We start from the raw sequence: 8,180 nt of genomic DNA, 5'->3' as shown, positions 1-8,180 counted from the left end.
TTTTTTGTATTTTTAGTAGAGAGGAGATTTCACCATGAAGGGCAAGGCTGGTCTTGAACTCCTGACCTCAGGTGATCCACCCACCTCAGCCTCCCAAAGTGCTGGGATTACAGGCATAAGCCAACCACGCCTGGCTCAGATCTCATTTTCTTCAAGTGGTCTAGCTGAAGTGCAAAACACCCTTTGCCCCTTTACACTTAAAACGTGCCGGCTCACAATTAGTTGGGCATGGTAGTGGGCACCTGTAGTCTCAGCTACTTGGGAGGCCGAGGCAGGAGAATCTTGAACCTGGGAGGCAGAGGTTGCAGGGAGCCAAGACTGTGCCATTGCACTCTAGCCTGGGCAACAGAGTGAGACTCCATCTCAAAAACAAAACAAAACAACAGTAAAACCATGCGGGCTCAGGCTGGAATACAGTTCCATGTCATGCACACGCCTTCCTTCTCAGCCACGAAGCTTTGCAGGTTCAGAAGTGGGCAGAGACCCCTGAGTCCGTGTATTCTTGTGGATGGTAACTGTATGGACCAAATATCCTTCGTTCCAGTTAAAAAACCTGAAAGTAAAACAATCAGCAGTTCACTCATTTCAGACCAAATATGGTGTGTTTTGGCTCAGAACGCATGCTCCATGGAGCTGTCATCCACAGGGAGGTTTAGGAGCGACCAGCACTTCTTCTTCCAGGAACTACAGGGCCAAATATTTACAAAAGCAAGACAGGCTGTGTGCCTGAGACGCTCTCAAGGGATGAGCGGTTGACTGACGTATTTTTTCCCTCTTTCTGGGTTTACACTGAAGATATATTATTAGCAAACAAATGATGAAAAATGAGAGACGTGTTCAACGGGTAGTGTGGCCCGTCTGCGAAGCATTTTCAGCTCAGCTCTGCTGGGCTTCACCCTTCACTCTGTCTCGTTACAGAATCAGGCTCACTGGGGAACAGCTCTCCTCTCTGAGAGGCCGGGTGAGCAGCTAGGCCTGAGAAGGGAATTGTTTTCAGTTATATGTATTTATTACTTTTTTTCAGGTATACGTATTTATTTTACATATGTGTGTATATATATATATATATATATATTTATACAGAGTTTTGCCCTTGTTGCCCAGGCTGGAGTGCAATGGTGCGATCTCAGTTCACTGCATACTCCTCCTCCTGGGTTCCAGCGGTTCTCTGCCTTAGCCTCTCAAGTAGCTGGGATTACAGGTGTGCACCATCACACTCAGCTAATTTTTGTATTTTTAGTAGAGATGGGGTTTCACCATGCTGGCCAGGCTGGTCTCGAACTCCTGACCTCAAGTGATCCACCCGCCTCAGCCTCCCAAAGTGCTGGGATTACAGGTGTGAGCCACCATGTCCAGCCTCGGTTATATTTTAAACTAATGTTACCACTCCCTGTTACATTTGTTTTCCAGTTAAATAGCTTGACTTTCACAATTTTTCCCTTTTTTAAAACTATAGAAGTAATGCCTGACTTTTATAAAACATTCAAACATTCAGAGAAGTATAATGTAGAAAAGAAAGTTTCTTCTCTCCCTTCCCTACATCCCATACTCCAGATGTAATTTGGGATCTGTACCTCCAGAATGGTTTTCTATGCAAGCAGTGGTTAAGAACACAGACTCTGGAGTCATACCACCTGGAAGCCTGCCCCAGCTCTGCCGCTTCTCCTAGCAGTGTGGCCTTTCATATTACTTGACCTCCTTATGTCTCAGTTTTCTCATCTGTAAAATGGGCACAATTATGTTACTCACCTCCCAGATTTGTTGTGGGGTTTAAATGAGTTATTTATGTAAAGTGCCTAGAACAGTGCTTGGCACATAGCAAGCACTAAATGTCAGTACACTGTCATTACGAGCAAAGATAATGCTCTAAAGGTACATTGTATTACTTACTGTAGGAGATTTGCAGCTATTAACGGTCCCCAGATTACAGTGACTCAAACAAGAGAAAAGTTAATTTCTCTTTCAAGAAGCTGTTAGAGGAGTGGAACAAGGCAGGCAGTTGCCTCTGTTGCATGAATATTCGTCCTGTAGCAGGGATACCTCGTCTACATCAAAACATTATCGCCGGGGTCCCCCTGGGGACGGGGGACAGAGGACGTGAACAACAACTCTCTTCCTTTTGAAGGGAATGCCCCTTCGTTGCATTCATCACTTCTGCTCACATCCCTGTGGTCAGAATTTAGACCTTTTGCCAAAGCTGGCCAAAAGGGAGGTGAGCACTGCCCACTTACGTGTAGGATTCAGCCACCTTGCCCCTGACCCTTTACACCCACCCAAGCCCACCACTTAAAACGGGGCTGGAGGGGGCAGACTTCTACTAAATGAAAGAAAGGATCCTGGGGAACAGCTGGCGATCTCTGCCACACACTTTTTTTCTTTAGTGGGATTATTTTGTATGTGTTGATGTACACATGGGTTTTTCATTGAGCAAGGTATTGGGTGCTATTCCCTAAGTTCCTGTGCACAGATCTGGTTTATGTTGCCCATCAGCTCTCTTATATTCCAGGAAATAGAAATATCTTTAGGGGACGGAGTCTCACTCTGTCACCAGGCTGGAGTGCAGTGACACGATCTCAGCTCACTGAAACCTCTGCCTTCTGGGTTCAAGCGATTCTCTTGCCTCACAGCCTTCGGAGTATCTGGGACCATGTTGGGGGAAACAGCAATGGAGGGAGGGCTTACAGAATGCCTACATAAAATGGTTACAAGTGCTGGAACTTTGGTGAGGCAAAATTTTCTAAGCCTTTATGTTTTAGGTGCAAAGTAACCTTAACTTTGTTACGGTACATTTTAAGGACTTAAAATCCCTTTTGTAGCATTACGAAGTAACCAAACTTGTAGGCTCCTTGTAAAACTTACTTCCTTCAGCTGTGCCTAAAATGCAATTTATAGATAACCACTGTGCCCAGCCTTCTCTTTTTTTTTTTGAGACTGAGTCTCACTGTCACCCAGGATGAAGTGCAGTAGCACCATCTTGGCTCACTCAACCTCCACCTATGCGGTTCAATCAATTCTCCTGCCTCAGCCTCCCGAGTAGCTGGGATTACAGGCATGTGCCACCACGCCTGGCTAATTTTGTATTTTTAGTAGAGATGGGGTGTCGCCATGTTGGCCAGGCTGGTCTAGAACTCCTGACCTAAGCAGATCTGCCCACATCAGCCTCTCAAAGTGCTGGGATTACAGGCATGAGCCACTGTGCCCGACCAGAAAATGGAAATCTCTTAATTCACTTAGCCAAGACTTACTGATGGATGGACATTGAGGTTGTCTCCAAGTTTTGTTATTGCAAACAAAGTAGCAATGTACTTATTTATTTATTTATTGAGTCAGAGTCATGTTCTGTTGCCCAGGCTGGAGTGCAGTGGCATGATCTCAGCTCACAGCAACCTCTGCCTCCTGGGTTTAAGTGATTCTCCTTTCTTAGCCTCCTGAGTAGCTGGGATTACAGGCACCTGCCACCACACCCAGCTAATTTTGATATTTTTGGTAGAGACAGGGTTTTATCATATTGGCTAGGCTGGTCTTAAACTCCTGACCTCTTGTGATCTGCCTGCCTCATCCTCCCAAAGTGCAGGCATGAGCCACTGCGCCCGGCCAAAGCAGCAATGTACTTCGTTCTGCATATTTTTTGCACATTTTTTTTTTGCCAGCCTTTCTACACATGGGTTTACAGAAGCAGAAAGGGTTGGCACATTTAACATTTTGACACATATGAGAGTCTTCACATCTAGAGATTGCCCCTTTAGAGAAACATGATTTCCATCTGAAGACCTCAGGGGAGAGGTCCCTACCCATCAATGACAGTCTTGATTTATAGCTGGCTCAGACTAACAGTCTGGAGAAAAGAAAGCAAAGGAGACAGAAACTTGACATTTACTGAGAGCTAGATATTGTTATCCTTATCTTACAAGTGTGTGGAAACAGAACACTTACATAATCTGTCCAGTTCAGATTCGGCCTTTTTCCCTTTTCTTTTCTGCTTCCCTGTGGTAGCCTTCCTTTTTGTTCTTTCTTTTTCTTTCCCTCCCTTCCTTCCTCCCTCCCTCCTTTTCTTCCTTTCTTCCTTCTCTCTCTCTCTCTCTCTCTCTCTCTCGTCTCTCTCTCTTTCTCTTTCTTTCTTTCTTTCGAGACGGAATTTCGCTCTTATTGCCCAGGCTGGAATACAATGGCGCGATTTCGGCTCACCACAACCTCTGCCTCCTGGGTTCAAGTGACTCTCCTGCCTCAGCCTCCCAAGTACCTGGGATTACAGGCATGTGCCACCCCACACCCGGCTATTTTGCATTTTTAGTAGAGACAGATGTCTCCATGTTGGTCAGGCCGGTCTCAAACTCCTGACCTCAGATGATCTACCCTCCTCAGCCTCCCAAAGTGCTGGGATTGTAGGCACGAGCCACCGCGCCAGGCCTTCTTTTCTTTCTTGTCTTTTATTTATTTATTTTTGAGACAGAGTCTCACTCGGTCACCTAGTCTGGAGTGCAGTGGTGTCAACTAGGCTCACTGAAACTTTCGCCTCCCAGGTTCAAGTGATTCTCCTGCCTCAGCCTCTCAAGTAGCTGGGACTGCAGGTGTGCACCACCAGGCCTGGCTAATTTTTTATATTTTTAGTAGAGGCAGGGTTTCACCATGTTGGCCAGGCTGGTCTCGACTCTTGACTTCAGGTGATCCACCCGCCTTAGGCTCCCAAAGTGCTGGGATTACAGGTGTGAGCCACTGTGCCCAGCCTTCTTTCTTTTCTTAAATCGGCTTTATGGAGGTGCAATTTACACACAATAAAATTCACCAACCTTTAGCATGTAATTTGCTACATTTTAACAAATGTGGACAGTTTTGTAGCCAGCAATAGAATCATGATAAGAAACACGAGATAAAACCCCTACAAGATCCCTCACTTAACAGTCAATCCCTTTTCTCCACCCCAGCCCTGCCAACCACGGATCCGCTTTCTGTTGCTATCATTTTGATTCTAGAATGTCGTATGAATGGAATCTTACAGTATGTGGTCTTTTGTGTCTGACTTCTTTCCGTTAGTATACTGCTGAGCCCTGCCCCACTTGCCCGCCTGCCCTCCTCCTGCTACCCTCCCAGCGCAGAGAATCCCAGTTGCCCTGCAGGCTCCGCGGTCATGGAAATCCCTGGGAGCCTGTGCAAGAAAGTCAAGCTGAGCAATAACATGCAGAGAACTCAGAGAGCAACTAAACGTCACCTACCAAACCCATCAAATCAGCAGGAACAAGAAAGGTCAGGTTGCGGGGAGCAGAGGTGGCTTTCATGGCTGCACAGTTTGGCTAACAGGCTTGTCTGGGGCAGGAAAGACTACGGTGAGTGTGGCTTTGAAGAGTACCTGGTTTGCCATGGTATTCCATGCTACACTCTGGGTGGTGACAGTGTTCGTCAAGGTCTCAATAAAAATCTTGGCTTTAGTCCTGAAGACAGAGAGGAGAATGTTCAACACAGCAGAAGTTACAAAACTATTCGCAGGTGCTGGCTTAGTGTGCATCACAGGTTTTATATCACCTTGTACTCAGGATGGCAACGATGCAAGGCAAATTCATGAGGGTGCAAGTTTACCGTTTTTTGAAGTATTTGTTGATGCTCCTCTGCATGTTTGTGAACAGAGGGATGTCAAAGGACTCTACAAAAAAGCCCAGGCAGGAGAAATTAAAAGTTTCACTGGTATCGATTCTGAATATGAAAGGCCAGAGGCCCCTGAGTTGGTGCTGAAAAGAGACTCCTGTGATGTCGATGACTGTCCAGCAAGTTGTGGAACTTCTATGGGAACTAGATGTTGTACCTATAGATGCGTCTTATGAAGTAAAATAACTGTATGTGCCAGAAAATAAACTTCGTTTGGCAAAAACAGATGCAGAAACGTTACCAGCACTGAAAATTAATAAAGTGGATATGCAGCGGATGCAGGTTTTGACAGAGGTTGGGCAACCCCACTGAATGGCTTTATGAGAGAGAGGGAGTAATTGCAGTGCCTTCATTTTGATTGTCTTCTGGATGGAGGTGTCATCAGCTTGTCAGTACCTATAGTTCTGACAAGTTCTGCTACTCATGAAGATAAAAAGAGGCTGGACGGCTGGACGGCATTTACTCTGAGGTATAAGGACCGCCATGTGGCCATTCTTCACAATCCAGAGTTTTATGAGCACAGGAAAGGGGATCGCTATGCCAGACAGTGGGGAACAATATGCAAGAACCACCCCCACATCAAGATGGTTATGGAACAAGGAGATTGGTTGATTGGAGATCTTCAAGTCTTGGACTGAGTTTATTGCAATGATGGTCTTGATCAGTATCGTCTTACTCCTACTGAGCTAAAGCAGAAATTCAAAGATATGAATGCTGGTGCTGTCTTTGCATTTCAGTTACACAACCCAGTGCACAATGGACATGCCCTGTTAATCCAGATACCCATAAGCAAACTTCTAGAGAGGGGCTACCGGCACCCCATCCTCCTCCTTCACTCTCTGGGTGGCTGGACAAAGGATGACGATGTTCCTTTGATGTGGCATTTGAAGCAGCATGCTGCAGTGTTGGAGGAAGGAGTCCTGAATCCTGAGACGACAGTGGTGGCCATCTTCCCATCTCCCACGATGTATGCCTGACCAGCGGAGGTCCGGTGGCATTGCAGAGCACGGATGGTTGCAGGAGCCAGCTTTTACATTGTTGGATGGGACCCTGCTGGCATGCCTCCTCCAGAAACAAGAAGGATCTTTATGAGCCAAGTCATGATGCCAAAGGGCTGACGATGGCCCCTGGTTTAATCACTTTGGAAATAGTTCCCTTTTGAGTTGCAGCTTACAACAAGACAAAGGAGCATATGGACTACTATGACTCTGAACACCGTGAAGACTTTGAATTTATTTCAGGAACATGAATGCACAAACTTGCCTGAGAAGGCCAGAAATCGCCTGAAGGTTTCATGGCTCCCAAGGCTTGGACTGTGCTGATGGAATAGTACAAATCCTTGGAGAAAGCTTAGGCTGCTAACCCAGTCACTCCACCTTTGAAATGTTACTAGTAGCAAGAGGGGACCACACAGTCTCGGTTGGCATTTTTCGTGGTGTCTGTCTGGGCATGCTTCCTGAAAACAGACCATTTCCTTAACTTGCATGTTTTGGTCTGCCTTATGAGTTTTGTTTTGAATGAGTATAACACACTGGTGGTTTTATGTATCTTTTCCATTTATTATAGTTATATTCTTATAATACAATTTTAAAATTTTGTCCTTTTATATTTATGCTTCTCTCTCATGATTTTTTCGAGCTGTTATATTAGTTGTAACCAGTAGTATACACGTTGAGTCTTGCTTTTTTCCTTTTGAAAAAAAGAAAAAATCACCAAACAATAAACTTGGCTAGACCTTGTTTTGGGAATTTTAAAAGACATCTGTAGCAACTAGATTTTTTTTCTGCATTGAAAATAGAAACTTCGGGCCGGGTGCGGTGGCTCAAGCCTGTAATCCCAGCACTTTGGGAGGCCGAGGCGGGTGGATCACGAGGTCAAGAGATCGAGACCATCCTGGTCAACATGGTGAAACCCCGTCTCTACTAAAAATACAAAACATTAGCTGGGCATGGTGGCGCGTGCCTGTAATCCCAGCTACTCAGGAGGCTGAGGCAGGAGAATTGCCTGAACCCAGGAGGCGGAGGTTGCGGTGAGCCGAGATCGCGCCATTGCACTCCAGCCTGGGTAACAAGAGCGAAACTCCGTCTCAAAAAAAAAAAAAAAGAAAATAGAAACTTCTTCCTTTCTTCTTTCCAGTCAGTTACTGAGCTTTTCAGTTGTTATAATCTAAAGTATTCTTATGATCTGTGTAAACTCTGAACAAACTTCTTTACTCAATAAAATTATTTTTTTGGCTAAAAAAAGTCATACTGCTTTGAGATTCACCCATGTTGTTACACATGTGTGCAGTTGATTCTTGTTTTTAATGGCCGGTGAGCATTTGACGGCTTTACAAACATTTGTTATCCAGTCACAAGTTGATGGACATTTGGGTTATTTCCAGACAAATAAAGCTGCTATGAATGTTTATGTGAATACATATTTTCATAACTCTTGGGTAAATATTTAGGTGTAGGATGGCTTGGCTGTATGGGTGATGTATATTGAAATATTTGAGAAATTGCCAAACTGTTTTCCAAAGTGAGTGTATCATTGTCCATTTC

General features: G+C 45.1%; 1 pseudogene; it reads left to right on the top strand.

Annotated features, from left to right (window-relative positions):
- Positions 1-4,697: 4,697 nt before the first annotated feature.
- LOC116526039 lies at positions 4,698-7,431 on the top strand (annotated as a pseudogene).
- The last annotated feature ends 749 nt before the right edge of the window (positions 7,432-8,180 follow it).

This window comes from Sapajus apella, unplaced genomic scaffold (genome assembly GCF_009761245.1).
Source record: "Sapajus apella isolate SASKATOON/1434 unplaced genomic scaffold, GSC_monkey_1.0 scaffold49, whole genome shotgun sequence".
Classification (NCBI taxonomy): domain Eukaryota; kingdom Metazoa; phylum Chordata; class Mammalia; order Primates; family Cebidae; genus Sapajus; species Sapajus apella.
The sequence above is the reverse complement of the archived record's forward strand: the minus strand, read 5'-3'. Positions and strand labels throughout refer to the sequence as shown.